This window comes from Rutidosis leptorrhynchoides, chromosome 8 (genome assembly GCF_046630445.1).
Source record: "Rutidosis leptorrhynchoides isolate AG116_Rl617_1_P2 chromosome 8, CSIRO_AGI_Rlap_v1, whole genome shotgun sequence".
Classification (NCBI taxonomy): Eukaryota; Viridiplantae; Streptophyta; class Magnoliopsida; order Asterales; family Asteraceae; genus Rutidosis; species Rutidosis leptorrhynchoides.
In genome coordinates, this window is record NC_092340.1 from 47863225 (window position 1) to 47881638 (window position 18414).

The following is an 18414-nucleotide window of genomic DNA, read 5'->3' on the forward strand; positions in this document are numbered from 1 at the left end:
ATGAAAGCCGATGTTGCTAAATACGTAGGAGAATGTTTGACGTGTTCTAAGGTCAAAGCTGAGCATCAGAAACCATCAGGTCTACTTCAACAACCCGAAATCCCGGAATGGAAATGGGAAAACATTACCATGGATTTCATCACTAAATTGCCAAGGACTGCAAGTGGTTTTGATACTATTTGGGTAATAGTTGATCGTCTCACCAAATCAGCACACTTCCTACCAATAAGAGAAGATGACAAGATGGAGAAGTTAGCACGACTGTATTTGAAGGAAGTCGTCTCCAGACATGGAATACCAATCTCTATTATCTCTGATAGGGATGGCAGATTTATTTCAAGATTCTGGCAGACATTACAGCAAGCATTAGGAACTCGTCTAGACATGAGTACTGCCTATCATCCACAAACTGATGGGCAGAGCAAAAGGACGATACAAACGCTTGAAGACATGCTACGAGCATGTGTTATTGATTTCGGAAACAGTTGGGATCGACATCTACCGTTAGCAGAATTTTCCTACAACAACAGCTACCATTCAAGCATTGAGATGGCGCCGTTTGAAGCACTTTATGGTAGAAAGTGCAGGTCTCCGATTTGTTGGAGTGAGGTGGGGGATAGACAGATTACGGGTCCGGAGATTATACAAGAAACTACCGAGAAGATCATCCAAATTCAACAACGGTTGAAAACCGCCCAAAGTCGACAAAAGAGCTACGCTGACATTAAAAGAAAAGATATAGAATTTGAAATTGGAGAGATGGTCATGCTTAAAGTTTCACCTTGGAAAGGCGTTGTTCGATTTGGTAAACGAGGGAAATTAAATCCAAGGTATATTGGACCATTCAAGATTATTGATCGTGTCGGACCAGTAGCTTACCGACTTGAGTTACCTCAACAACTCGCGGCTGTACATAACACTTTCCACGTCTCGAATTTGAAGAAATGTTTTGCTAAAGAAGATCTCACTATTCCGTTAGATGAAATCCAAATCAACGAAAAACTCCAATTCATCGAAGAACCCGTCGAAATAATGGATCGTGAGGTTAAAAGACTTAAGCAAAACAAGATACCAATTGTTAAGGTTCGATGGAATGCTCGTAGAGGACCCGAGTTCACCTGGGAGCGTGAAGATCAGATGAAGAAGAAATACCCGCATCTATTTCCAGAAGATTCGTCAACACCTTCAACAGCTTAAAATTTCGGGACGAAATTTATTTAACGGGTAGGTACTGTAGTGACCCGAACTTTTCCATGTTTATATATATTAATTGAGATTGATGTTTACATGATTAAATGTTTCCAACATGTTAAGCAATCAAACTTGTTAAGACTTGATTAATTGAAATAGGTTTCATATAGACAATTGACCACCCAAGTTGACCGGTGATTCACGAACGTTAAAACTTGTAAAAAAACTATATGATGACATATATATGGTTATATATATAGTTAACATGATATTATGATAAGTAAACATATCATTAATTATATTAACAATGAACTACATATGTAAAAACAAGACTACTAACTTAATGATTTTGAAACGAGACATATATGTAACGTTTATCGTTGTAACGACATTTAATGTATATATATCATATTAAAAGATATTCGTACATCATAATATCATGATAATATAATAATTTAAAATCTCTTTTGTTATTATAAACATTGGGTTAACAACATTTAACAAGATCGTTAACCTAAAGGTTTCAAAACAACACTTACATGTAACGACTAACGATGACTTAACGACTCAGTTAAAATGTATATACATGTAGTGTTTTAATATGTATTTATACACTTTTGAAAGACTTCAATACACTTATCAAAATACTTCTACTTAACAAAAATGCTTACAATTACATTCTCGTTCAGTTTCATCAACAATTCTACTCGTATGCACCCGTATTCGTACTCGTACAATACACAGCTTTTAGATGTATGTACTATTGGTATATACACTCCAATGATCAGCTCTTAGCAGCCCATGTGAGTCACCTAACACATGTGGGAACCATCATTTGGCAACTAGCATGAAATATCTCATAAGATTACAAAAATATGAGTAATCATTCATGACTTATTTACATGAAAACAAAATTACATATCCTTTATATCTAATCCATACACCAAAGACCAAAAACACCTACAAACACTTTCATTCTTCAATTTTCTTCATCTAATTGAACTCTCTCAAGTTCTATCTTCAAGTTCTAAGTGTTCTTCATAAATTCCAAAAGTTCTAGTTTCATAAAATCAAGAATACTTTCAAGTTTGCTAGCTCACTTCCAATCTTGTAAGGTGATCATCCAACCTCAAGAAATCTTTGTTTCTTACAGTAGGTTATCATTCTAATACAAGGTAATAATCATATTCAAACTTTGGTTCAATTTCTATAACTATAACAATCTTATTTCAAGTGATGATCTTACTTGAACTTGCTTTCGTGTCATGATTTTGCTTCAAGAACTTTGAGCCATCCAAGGATCCATTGAAGTTAGATCCATTTTTCTCTTTTCCAGTAGGTTCATCCAAGGAACTTAAGGTAGTAATGATGTTCATAACATCATTCGATTCATACATATAAAGCTATCTTATTCGAAGGTTTAAACTTGTAATCACTAGAACATAGTTTAGTTAATTCTAAACTTGTTCGCAAACAAAAGTTAATCCTTCTAACTTGACTTTTAAAATCAACTAAACACATGTTCTATATCTATATGATATGCTAACTTAATGATTTAAAACCTGGAAACACGAAAAACACCGTAAAACCGGATTTACGCCGTCGTAGTAACACCGCGGGCTGTTTTGGGTTAGTTAATTAAAAACTATGATAAACTTTGATTTAAAAGTTGTTATTCTGAGAAAATGATTTTTATTATGAACATGAAACTATATCCAAAAATTATGGTTAAACTCAAAGTGGAAGTATGTTTTCTAAAATGGTCATCTAGACGTCGTTCTTTCGACTGAAATGACTACCTTTACAAAAACGACTTGTAACTTATTTTTCCGACTAGAAACCTATACTTTTTTTGTTTAGATTCATAAATTAGAGTTCAATATGAAACCATAGCAATTTGATTCACTCAAAACGGATTTAAAATGAAGAAGTTATGGGTAAAACAAGATTGGATAATTTTTCTCATTTTAGCTACGTGAAAATTGGTAACAAATCTATTCCAACCATAACTTAATTAACTTGTATTATATATTATGTAATCTTGAGATACCATAGACACGTATACAATGTTTCGACCTATCATGTCGACACATCTATATATATTTCGGAACAACCATAGACACTCTATATGTGAATGTTGGAGTTAGCTATACAGGGTTGAGGTTGATTCCAAAATATATATAGTTTGAGTTGTGATCAATACTGAGATACGTATACACTGGGTCGTGGATTGATTCAAGATAATATTTATCGATTTATTTCTGTACATCTAACTGTGGACAACTAGTTGTAGGTTACTAACGAGGACAGCTGACTTAATAAACTTAAAACATCAAAATATATTAAAAGTGTTGTAAATATATTTTGAACATACTTTGATATATATGTATATATTGTTATAGGTTCGTGAATCAACCAGTGGCCAAGTCTTACTTCCCGACGAAGTAAAAATCTGTGAAAGTGAGTTATAGTCCCACTTTTAAAATCTAATATTTTTGGGATGAGAATACATGCAGGTTTTATAAATGATTTACAAAATAGACACAAGTACGTGAAACTACATTCTATGGTTGAATTATCGAAATCGAATATGCCCCTTTTTATTAAGTCTGGTAATCTAAGAATTAGGGAACAGACACCCTAATTGACGCGAATCCTAAAGATAGATCTATTGGGCCTAACAAACCCCATCCAAAGTACCGGATGCTTTAGTACTTCGAAATTTATATCATATCCGAAGGGTGTCCCGGAATGATGGAGATATTCTTATATATGCATCTTGTTATTGTCGGTTACCAGGTGTTCACCATATGAATGATTTTTATCTCTATGTATGGGATGTGTATTGAAATATGAAATCTTGTGGTCTATTGTTACGATTTGATATATATAGGTTAAACCTATAACTCACCAACATTTTTGTTGACGTTTTAAGCATGTTTATTCTCAGGTGATTATTAAGAGCTTCCGCTGTCGCATACTTAAATAAGGACAAGATTTGGAGTCCATGCTTGTATGATATTGTGTAAAAACTGCATTCAAGAAACTTATTTTGTTGTAACATATTTGTATTGTAAACCATTATGTAATGGTCGTGTGTAAACAGGATATTTTAGATTATCATTATTTGATAATCTACGTAAAGCTTTTTAAACCTTTATTGATGAAATAAAGGTTATGGTTTGTTTAAAAATGAATGCAGTCTTTGAAAAACGTCTCATATAGAGGTCAAAACCTCGCAACGAAATCAATTAATATGGAACGTTTTTAATCAATAAGAACGGGACATTTCAGAAATCGAGGCAGATCACCGTATTTAATTATAGAGATCTTAATTTCCTTATTCGCCGCAGAATCAAATCTTTTAGATTTCGAAGATTTTCTTTAAATCCCTTGAATTCCGGAATTCAACTAAGACAACGTCAAAAGTTAAGACGCACCTTATTTTCTAAATTCAACAGTGAATACGTCAAAAGATAAGACGAATCTCTATTTCACTCTTTTGTGACAACTTCATTCGTACCCTTCGAATAATCGAATTGTTTTATCCACATTACTCAATATTGATAAAACCCTATCTATCAACTCACAATCTTCAGGAAAACATTTATATTGTTAGCCATGACGACCTCACTCAAATTTCGGGACGAAATTTCTTTAACGGGTAGGTACTGTGACGACCCGGGAATTTCCGACCAAATTTAAACCTAATCTTTATATGTTTCCGACCCGATAAGCAGAGTCTGTAATGTTGAAATCTTAAAAACTTTTAGCTGTTTTTAATGAATGCATTTGACCTTCGACTGTTCTCGATGATTCACGAACAATAATTTGTAAATAAATAAATAAATAAATAAATATACATATATATATATATATATATATATATATATATATATATATATATATATATATATATATATATATATATATAACATAAGGATATATTATAATTGAAAATAATAAAATATAATTATATATGTAAAACAAAATACAAAATAATTATGTTGAAATTTAAAATGAGTCTGTATATAAATAGATATAAATTCTATGTATAATTATTATTAAATGTATAATGATATATATATATATATATATATATATATATATATATATATATATATATATATATATATATATATATATATATATATATATATATATATATAATGTATATATATGTTATGTATTATTAGTAAACATTACATAAGTAATAAATTGTAACATTAATATATTAAAAGTAATTATAAGTTAAAATATAATAGTATTATTATTACTCCCGTTATTATTAATATTAATATCAAATATCAATATTAGTGTTATTGACATTATTTTATATAAAATCTAATGATATGAATTTGTTATATATAGATTGATATAGTATTAATATCAATATTATTATAAATAATATTAATATTATTAGCATTATTGTTATTAACAATATTATGGTTATACATGCTATAATAATTGTTATCATTGTTAACATCATTATTATTATTGTAGACAGATGTAAAGTTACAATTTTAAATATTATGATTAATATTAGTATTAAATATTATATTGAATATTAAAAATGATAAATATTATCATTAATAAGATTATCATTATCATTGTTATAATTATTATTATAGTCTTTATTATTTATTATTAATATTAGCATTATTATTACTAATATAACTATTGTGATTATTATTGATGTTATCATTATTAAGATTAGTATCTTTAATATTATCAATATTAGTATTCTCATTAAAAATTTAATTATATAAACAGATTTTTATTAATAGATTTACATTATTAATTTATATTATAGAATTTAAAATAATAAATATATAAATAACTGTTATATGTACGTAACATTAGTACAGATATAAATAAATGGAACTGATTTAAAATGCGTGATAAATTATTTCCCATCACTATCTGTTATCTGTTACAAAAGGGATCAAACAAACAACTACAATCCAATTAACCATCAATTTCTCCTTTTTAAATTTCTCTGATTCGATTTCCTTGTGGACCATTGTCATACAACGATACAAAATTGGTGATTAATCAGTGTTTCTACTTCAATTATCATATCACTTTATGGATTATACATTGCATTTATCAAAATCAAAGATCAGAATAATCAAAAACCCAGAGAATACAGCTCGTACACTTGTTCCTTCAATTTTTTTAACCAAGTTTTGAATTCGAATAAATTGTAAAAATGTAATAATGCAGTTTAGTTAGGAATCAGATGTGTATACTATCTGCAAGGTTTGAAATCCTAACTCTCTATATTGAATCCGAATTTACGAGTCAAACTTGTATTTCAAAAAGTTAACCCATGTGTTCTTGAGACAAATTCGACTTTTCTGTTTTGATTGGAGTTAAATAAATGTTTCCAATAGTTTCCAGTAGAGATTTGTAATATATTTCATGTAGTAACCAAAGCGTGAAAATGTTTAAATCCTAAAAATCGTGTTTGAAGTTCATCCTGGTTTTCGTAGCCTGTAACTTCGAGTTTCTCATTCTCTTCATCAATCATCAGTACACTGGTCAGTTTTAATTCAATTAAGAGTCCTTGAATAAACTAGTGAGTCATTGTTATGTTGGATTAAAACTCTGGTTGTTCGAATCCGATTCAGAAGAAGAAGAAGGAAGAACACAGATATAACGGGTTTTAATGAATTAGGAGAGATCATAAAACAGAAAACGGGCTTCAGCCCAACGGTTTAGATTGTTGACGGGTTTCGAGAGGTCGGGGGTTCGATCCTTGCAGGTGGCACATTTTTTTTTTAAACCTTTTTCCTAAGGTAGTTCTTATTCTATTATTATTATTATTATTATTATTATTATTATTATTATTATTATTATTATTATTATTATTATTATTATTATTATTATTATTTCATTATTATTATTATTACTATTGTTATTGTTATTATTATTAAGAATATAAGGTTATTACTACTAATACAAGATTTATGATCATTTATTATTAATGTAATTATTATTATTAACCATGTTATTATTATTGTGTAAATTATTACTATCATTAACATAACTAATATTATTATCATCATTGTTAATACTATTATTATTATTATTGATTATTGTTATTAGTAAGATAAATGTTATTACTCCTAACAACTAGAAGTATTGATATCATTGATCAAATTTTACCATTTATCAAATTAAGAGTATTATCATTATCATTAGTATTTTCATAAATATTATTAAGATTATTATAAGTTTTGTCATTTTAGTATTATTATCATTGTTAGGATTATGATTAACATTGGTAATATTATTATAAAAATGATACGATTTATTAGTACTTACATAAATATTAGTATTATTATCATGAATATATTATTAAGGTTATTATCATTATTTTTACCTTACTAATATTAACTTATTAACTTATTATAATTATAACTACTATCTTAATAAACAAACGAAATATATATACATAAATATATTTAACACATACAACATAACAAAGTATTTCTTTTCCATATATATAAAACGAATATATGAAACCTAAATATATTATTAATATAAATATGATATAACTAATAAGTTATGTATGCATATATATAAAATTATTCTATTACGATTATGAGTATTAATAAATATACAAATGATATAGGTTCGTGAATCCGAGGCCAACCTTGCATTGTTTAGTTGTTCAATGTCGTTGTATGTATTTTTACTACAAAATACATTACGGTGAGTTTCATTTGATTCCCTTTTACTCTTTACATTTTTGGGACTGAGAATACATGCAAATACTTTATTAACTGTTTTACAATATTTATATGCGTGAGTTTCATTTGCCTTTTTACCCTTTATATTTTTGGGTTGAGAATACATGCGCAATTTTTATAACTGTTTTACGAAATAGACACAAGTAATTGAAACTACATTATATGGTTGAATGATCAAAATCGAATATGCCCCTTTTTAGTCTGGTAATCTAAGAATTAGGGAACAGACACCCTAATTGACGCGAATTCTAAAGATAGATCTATCGGGCCCAACAAGCCCCATCCAAAGTACCGGATGCTTTAGTACTTCGAAATTTATATCATGTCCGAAGGAGGATCTCGGAATGATGGGGATATTCTTATATGTATATTGTGAATGTCGGTTATCAGGTGTTCAATCCATATGAATGCTATTTTTGTCTCTATGTATGGGACGTATGTTTATGAGAAATGGAAATATGAAATCTTGTGGTCTATTAAAATTATGAAATGATTATTTATATTAAACTAATGAACTCACCAACCTTTTGGTTGACACTTTAAAGCATGTTTATTCTCAGGTACGAAAGAAATCTTCCGCTGTGCATTTGCTCATATTAGAGATCTTACTTGGAGTCATTTATGACATATTTCAAAAAACATTACATTCGAGTCGTTGCGTTCATCAAGATTATTATTAAGTCAATTATAGTTAGATATATTATGAAATGATATGCATGTCGCCAACTTTCGATGTAAAGCAACTTTGTCTTTTAAAAACGAATGCAATGTTTGTAAAATGTATCATATAGAAGTCAAGTACCTCGCGATGTAATCAACTATTGAGAATCGTTTATAATCGATATGGACTTTATCCGGATGGATTAGGACGGGTCTTCACATGCTGCTGGTGTTTGTAACCTTTGTACCATATTCTCCAAAGCCACTACCCGAGAGCGAAGCTCGTTGACTTCTTCTATTACACCGGGATGATTGTCGGTTCGGACAAGCGGATAAATAAAATCTAGAATTTGATGTAGTATATAATCGTGACGAAATACTCTGGAAATGAGAGAGAAAATGGTGTTTCGGACAGGTTCGCCGGTAAGCGCTTCAGGTTCTTCGCCAGATACGCTAAGATATGAATTTTGTCTATACACTATTCATGCAATCAATGCAATAAGATGTGTCTAGACTAAGAATGATAAGCAGGTAATTTTTAGATGAAAATGATAAGAAAAACTTTTGACATGCAGACACGGTCAAAGTCCAGACTCACTAATGCATCCTAACGACTTATCAGTTAGACACACTAATGAAGACCTGGTTCGCTAAGACCACCGCTTTGATACCACATGTAAAGACCCGTCCTAATCCATAAGAATGAATACAATAACATATGATTACATTGCGAGGTATTTGACCTCTATATGATACATTTTACAAACATTGCATTCGTTTTAAAAGACAAACTTTCATTACATCGAAAGTTGACAGGCATGCATACCCTTTCATAATATATCCAAGCTATAAATGACTTAGTGGTAATCTTGTTGAACTCAATGACTCGAATGCAACATCTTTTGAAATATGTCATGAATGACTCCAAGTAATATCTCTAAATGAGCAAATGCACAGCGGAAGATTTCTTTCAAACATGAGAATAAACATGCTTTCAAGTGTCAACCAAAAGGTTGGTGAGTTCATTAGTTTATCATAAACATTCATTTCCATCATTTTAATAGACCACAAGATTTCCTATAATTAATTGTACACGTAACCCGAGTACAAAATAATACGCGTAACCCGCGAATTAAAAATCATTCATATGGTGAACGCTTGATAACCGACTTAACTTTAATACATAGAATATCCCCAAACAGAACCTCTCATCTGTTTAATAATAATAATCTCGAAGTACTAAAGCATCCGTACCCCGGATGAGACTTGTCGAGGTTCATAGATCTATCTTTAGGATTCGCGTCAATTAGGGGCCATACCCGTTTCCTAATTATTAGGTTACCAAGCTAAAAAGGGGTGATATTCAATATTCATAATCCATCCATATAATGCAGTTTTTGATCACTTGTGTCTATTTCGTAAAACTTTAATAAAATCAGCGCATGTATTCTCAGTCCCAAAAATATATATAAAAATGGAGTAATGAAACTCACAAAACTGTATTTCGCAGCAATAATGCATATAACGGCACTTGAACATGTGCAAGGTTGACCTTGGATTCACGAACCTATATTAAGTATATATATATATATATATATATATATATATATATATATATATATATATATAATGATCAATATCTGTCTAACAATTTAGGTCAAGTCATAGTGTATCACAATCCTAATGCTCGAGACTAAATATGCAAAAGTCAACAAAAGTCATCTTGACCAAAATGATTTCCAAAATGATTATTATATAACTTAAATATAGTCGTCTTATATATATTTAAGTATATTTATTAGATTTTGTTAAAGTAAATAATAAAAGTCATTTATTAATAAAAGTTTATATTACAATTTATATATAATAAGAATATACTTTTATGTATTTTAAGTAAATAAATTTATAAAGTTCACTTAATATCATAAAATATAGTGGTATGTATTATTAATGTAATTATGATACGTGTGGTAAAAATATATTTGTATCCTATATTTATTTGATAAAATAATATTGGTAATAATAATAATAACAATATTTATATTTACTAATAATATTATTAATTATGATAAAATGATAATTGTAATTATGATAACTTTAATATTAACGATACTTTTTAATATTAACTTTAAAATAATATTTTAAATAAAATAATGATTCTATTCAAAATAATAATAATATAATAAAATGATAATAATATTGATATTTTATAATAATATTGATATTTCTAGTAAAATGATAATTTTTGTTAAAATGATTGTTTTAATACTAACAATACTTTTAATAATAATAATAATAATAAAAATAATAAGAACGATAATTTTATCTAAATCCATATTTTACAATATTTTAATTTCATCATGATGCTCATACTCATTATTTCTCAATCGATTTGTTAATAGCTTTTAGTCGTCTTTTATATCGTGTTCATAATAATGATAATAATAGTAATCAAAATAATTAGGTGTTACTAATATTAGTTTTAATTATAATAATACTAATAATAATAAATATTATGATAATATTAACGATAATACTTATAACTATTTTAATGATAATAATAATAATAATAATAATAATAATAATAATAATAATAATAATAATAATAATAATAATAATAATAATAATAACAATTTTTAAATAATGATACATATATTAATAATGATAATATTAATAATAATAATTATTATTATTATTAGGTAATAATAATAATAACGACGATAGTAATAATAATCATTTTAACAATAATACTAAAATTCAGTTGACTATAACTTCCAATCCGTTCATCGAAACCATTCGATATCTAAATGAAAAGTTCTTAATTTTTCGCTAGCTTTCCAACAACATGCATATCATATGCCTTATCTCAACCGTATATGTACCTAACTTATGATTTATCAAAACTATCTAATGACTAAATTAAACATACATGCATGCATAATCATATCTACTCGAGCACTAGTCAGGGATACACTAATAATATGTAAAAGTTAAGTTACGAGTGCTCACGTATCAATATTGAGATTCAATATTGTAGGAAAGATACGTAGACGCAACAGAGATGATAAACACTAGTTTGACCTTACGAGCATACCCTCGAACATTACCCATAACCTCCATAGCTATAATCCATATTTTCCTTAGTCCTATCCTACTCGAAAACCAGTTTTGAAAACTCATCTTAGATCACTCGAGCAGCACTCCGTCGTAGTATTTTATGTGTAATACTAATAATATTAATATTCTTAACCATTAAAATTAAAATTAATAATAATATTAATCTTTAATAATAATAATAATAATAATAATAATAATAATATTAATAATAATAATATTAATATTAATATATATATAAATATAGAAGGAGTAGAGATTGAGAAAAGAAATGAATTCGGGCACCAGATTGATCGAGATTTATACATGTTTGGCCTAACCACACCCCATGCGATCGCATGGGGTTTATGGTGTTAATTCATGCGATCGCATGATCACATGTACCATCTGTTATCCATTTTACTTCCTTGCCGACACTCGTTTATATTATTATATATATAATATATTTAATTTTATATAATTAATTATATACTATATTATATTTACGTGCATAGTTAAATTGTAATTTTAGTTCCAATGTCTCGTACGTTATCACTCGACTTATGTCTTGGTTTCGGTTTCTTGAATGGCTTTTCGTACACTTAGAAAACTAGCCCTTTACATTTAGTGACTCGTACCCTTGTCAAAATATAACTTAGATTATTAGTAAACTATATCACTAAAGATGTATCTTAATCATTTGGGTGTTTTGATCATTTGCTTCTGATAATGCTAAAAATGAACATATATTTCATAGCATTATCCTTCAAGAAAGACAAGCTTTTAGTTGCAATTGTTATATTTACAAGTGATATTCGTTTAAATAATAAAAGGTGAAGACAAAAGACAGATTCGACGATTTGAAGACGCAAACGACCAAAAAGCTAAAAAGTACAAATTACAATCCAAGTGGTTCAAATTATTGATGAGAAACGTCTAGAAATTACAAGAGTACAAGCCGTGAAATGCAAAGTACAAGATATTAAATCGTACGAAAGAACGTTCGAAAATCCGGAACCGGGACCTGAACCAACTATCAACGCGCGACGCAACGGGCTTAAAATTACAAGTCAACTATGCACATGAATATAAAATAATATATATATAATTATATAAAATTATATATATTATATTATATTATTTAAATGTGTCGGCAAACAAAAAAACAAAGCAATGTGAGCTGTCCCAGATAGCCATGCCATCGCATGGCCAGAAGGCACATATCCCATGCGATCGCATGGCCTCAAAGTTGTTGCCAAGTGCTATAAATTGCAAGTTTGGGCGACGAGTTATTGACACCTTCATTCACTGATCTCTTACTTTCTCTCAAGATATTTATATTTATATTTTATAATTATAATTTTAATATTAACTTAATAATAATAAGGTTATAGTGGCGAATGTTTTAAGTTTGTAAGTCGAAATTCTGTCCGTGTAACACTACGCGATTAATACTCATTGTAAGTTATGTTCAACCTTTTTAAATTAATGTCTCGTAGCTAAGTTATTATTATGTTTATTTAAGCCGAAGTAATCATGATGTTGGACTAACTATAAAGACTGGGTTATTGGGCTTTGGACCATAATTGGGGTTTGGACAAAAGACCGACACTTGTGAAAATTGGACTATGAGCTATTAATGGGCTTTATATTTGTTTAACTGAATGATAGTTCGTTAATTTAATATAGAGATTTAAAATTTGAGGTGATTATAAATAACCACATACACTCGATCGGACACGATGGGCGGGATATTTTTAAATACTAATAATCGTTCATTTGACCGAACACGGGGATGGATTAATAGTCAATGGACTCATTAAAACAGGGGTGGATTACATACAAGGACACTTGGTGTAATTGTTAACAACGTATTAAAACCTTGGGTTACATGCAGTCGATAACCTGGTGTAATCATTAACAAAGTATTAAGATCTTGTTACAGTTTAAGTCCCCAATTAGTTGGAATATTTGACTTCGGGTATAAGGGTAATTTGATGAGGACACTCGCACTTTATATTTATGACCGATGGACTGTTATGGACAAAAACCAGATGGACATATCAAATAATCCAGGACAAAGGACAATTAACCCATGGTAATAAATTAAAATCAACACGTCGAACATCATGATTACGGAAGCTTAAATAAGCATAATTCCTTTATTTTATATCTCATCGCACTTTTATTTATCATCATTTTAATTATCGCACTTTTAATTATCGCACTTTTATTTATTGTCATTTACTTTACGCTTTAAATAAAGTTATATTTATATTTAATATTTTACATTAGGTTTTAATTGTGACTTAAGACATAAAATCGACAAACCGGTCACTAAACAGTAAAAACTCCCCTTTATAATAATAATAATACTACTACTTATATATATATATATATATATATATATATATATATATATATATATATATATATATATATATATATATATATATATATATATATATATATATTTATACAAATATAGTTTAAAATATATATAGCGTTAAACTCAGCTAGCTCCCTGTGGAACGAACCAGACTTACTAAAAACTACACTACTCTACGATTAGGTACACTGCCTCTAAGTGTTGTAGCAAGGTTTAGGTATATCCCATTCAATAAATAAATAAAATAACCTGTGTAAAATTGTATCGTATTTAATAGTATTTAGTAGTAAAATATAATCTATTTCGTACTACACCTCGCACACATCAGCTTCTATAAATCATCGCTTCGTTAAATATATAAAAAGTATTATTTTAAATCGACACGTCTTATAGCTAAATTAATATTACGTTGTAATATATATATATATATATATTTTCATTTAAAAATATAAACTTGTACATATTATAAGTTATGGAAAATATTTATGTAATGATATAATATTTAGTTTTTCAAATACTAATTATATTTCTAAGGTCCTTTTAAAATCGTTTTCATAAGTTTAAACTAAATTAAATATATATTATAATTTTTAGTTTTTCAAAGCTAATTATATTAGAACTTATTTTAAAGGTTGTAATAAATGGACATCGTTAATCGTTAATTCATAAAACGTTATAGGAAAGTAAAATTACATAAAAAGTCCAATGAATAAATAAACATATGAAATCATCTTAATATAACTTGTCAAATGGGTTTATCTTGTCGACAACCATTAACTCAATAATTTACTCTACACGATTTAAATTTTATGAAGGTTAAATGAGTTAACTTATCCAGAGTCACAAGGAAATTATTGTAAAGTATGAATTAAGAATCCCCACTAACCCTAGTCTAGTTCCCGTTAATTGACACATTTGTTCTTACTCGTAAATCACTTTACCAATTATTCCGAATATCGTTAAAAGTGAACGATTTCTCAAATCAACGTGGACCTCTCAACAGAGACTCGTAATCATAATTCAATGTATCTGATAATTCAATCATTTGATATTATCTTCTAATTCCACCGATAAACATATTGAAACAAATACGTTCATGTAAAGTATTATACGTTTAATACTTTGTTATTATTTTCAAGTTATATTATATACATATATATGTATAATCATATCCATTTAATGGTTCGTGAATCGTCGAGAACAGTCGAAGGGTAATAAATGTATGAATACAGTTTACACTTCTTGAGATTTATCTTAACAAACTTTGCTTATCGAGTTGGAATCATATAAAGATAAAGTTTAAATTTGGTCGGAAATTTCCGGGTCGTCACAACAAACATCACCCAAGTGCCGTCTACAGAGACTCTGGCAGCTCGGCTAAACCATTAACCACCAGTTGATCGGACTGGGGCTTACCAGAAGTTCCTCCACCACCTTGTGTATATATATAATCCACACACGACGGACGCGTCATTCACATATATATACACCTCGATTGTCTAGGCTACCACATGAGGAACCCAACCCGCAGGTTGATCTCTCATACCGAGGCTACCACACAATAGGGACGCACTGGGCTCCATCAGACAAGCATCAACTAACATGCAGTCATCACAACGTACTAACTAACCACAACAGTAAGTATATCTAACAAGCATGGCAATCATAATATAACATGCTACTCTATACTCTATTCTCCAGTTAGTCCCACTCACCAATTACCAGCAACCAGCTCAGATAATCTACTACTGAGCGGCTTCTTTATCCTTATCACCTGAACATAAGGCAAATCAAGTTAGTTACTGTCTGTTAACACCAAATAACACAGTACAAAAATACACACTGGGTCGATGGTCGAGTGTCAGGAGACACTCGGCCGACTGTGTTTATCTACAGAAGCTGAAGAACAAAGCTACGGGTTTCACCTAAAATCGACCAATTCTTGTTCTAGAGCTCGATTAAGACCCCAAAACTGAAAAAATTGAAGATACTATACATGTAGAAACATAAACCCACAAGATTTAAACTCAAACAACATTAAATCTAACCACTTTGACTCAAATTACACACTTTGTAAAACCTTATACAAAAACTCAAATTTCTCAAAGATTAAAGCATGAAATCTTATGATTCTTATCTTGATAGAATCAGTAAATCACAAGGAACAAGATAATGTAAAAGATTTGAGCTCAAGAACAAGGATTAAAGATTAGGGTTTGAAGTAGGTGAAGGAGATGAAGAACGAGTGTGTTTTGGGAAGAATCTGGAAAATGCAAGAAATGGTAACACTGGGCATCATATTTGGTTTAAATTCTCACACTGTGTAACACACGGGTATTTATCAGTTATCTGATATCTTTCTTACATCATTTGGCAACCCAAACGAAGTCCAAATTAAATACACAAACCTGTTCTGTGATCCTTGTCACAAACTGGTCCTAACCACATCATAATTTAACAGTAAATATTAAATAAAAATAAAAGCATATAATAACACAACACCAACTTAAGGGCAATTTAGTAATCTTACAGCTAGGCCCGATTGAGGATGTTACACAGATGGTCACACTTAACAAAGAAAAACTAATAATCGTTAGTATAGGGGTCTAAATTGAAACTACTGAAAACTTTAGGGTCATCCAGATCATAATTAAAGAAAAAAGTCACTTGTGCAATTTTTAGTAAACTTTAGGGATCAATGATGTAATTTTTTTTTTTTATAAATTCATAGACTTAAATACTTGGTAAAAATTCTAGTTTTTAGACTCAAGTTTGACTGATCTAATTTATAAGTTGTGTTTGAAATATTGTATTGTTTTTTTTCTAATATATACAAAAAATATCCAATAATTTTGTAAAGTTTTGGCAGGTAAGGTAACTAGGCGATTTTCTCTTCTTTTGGATGCCTCATATTTACTACTGTAGTAATTTCGAATATTGTATTTGCCTCATATAAGTTGGGTAAACCCGATTCGTATACACATATATAGATAGATATATTATTATATTATTAGGGTTCTATTGAATTAAATTGAACATTTAATTAATTTATTTGAAATGAAGACACAAACATTTGTCTCGCATTATATTATTCTTTTTACATTACAAAATAAGTATTCACATTCACATTTTCAGTATAGGTTGGTTTATTCAAAATAAGTGCTCATTTTTGAAAAAAATAAACAATCAATCTTATAGTTTTACCCGGATCACGTCTTATGAAATCATTGAATTAATGACAATAACCCCTGTTTGAGGAGTAATCACACTTTTTCTTAAAAATACATGTCTAAAGTAAAACGTAAAATTGACATTTGCTTTTTTTTTTTTTTTTTGAAAAACAAGTAAATATTTATTGATATATCGAAAATTTACAAAGCCCTATAAACTATATATATTTATATTGAATCGAAAGGAGAAAACAATCACATACAAGTTCATAACAAGGGATCATTAGACACCACGGAACTTGAAAAAACAAGCTGATAAGAAGCTACCAAACAGTACCGCATTTGCGATGACAAAGCTGGCGACTACTCCCCATTTAACCAAGTGAGAAATGAAGACCCAAGCCATGAACGTGTAGTGTGGAGGGCTTCTAAAAACCGATTAACCGATACCCGATCTTTGTTGATTAGCAAGTTTTTTAAATTTGAAACACGGATGGTGAAATCTCAAACAAAAATTAATGAATATTTTGATTTTAGTGATTCTATCGATTTTGGTGATGAATATAATAATAGTCTTAAAAACACTATCTCACTATCATATATCACATATTTTATTATTTTATAAAATATTAAAATGTACGGAAATTGATGAAATACATAATTTCAAAATGTGTACATGTAAGGTAACACCGTAAAAATATGTTAAATAGTAAATGAAAGACAGAGTATAAATAAATAAATATACGAATAGTTAATGATCAACACATTTAACAAGAATACTTATTATGCAACCAAGGTTTCGTTTACTTAAAGTTATGATAGTAAATAGTAAATGAAGGAGGGTTACATGTGAGTTTCCTTTGTTTTTTCTTGCCCACCTCTATTTTTTATTATTACTCTATATATCTACAAGAGGGGGCTCAAATGAATAGTGAACTTTACAATTCTCGCAAACTTACAGCAAACTTTTTAGTTATTACAATTTAACCCCACTTTGCCATCTAAAAGAGGGGGCTCAAATGAATAGTGAACTTCACAATTCTCGCAAATTTACACCAAACTTTTTAGTTATTACAATTTAACCCCACTTTGTCTAATACTTAACTCTATATTTTTCACAAACTTACCACAACTTTTTCACACTTTATAATTT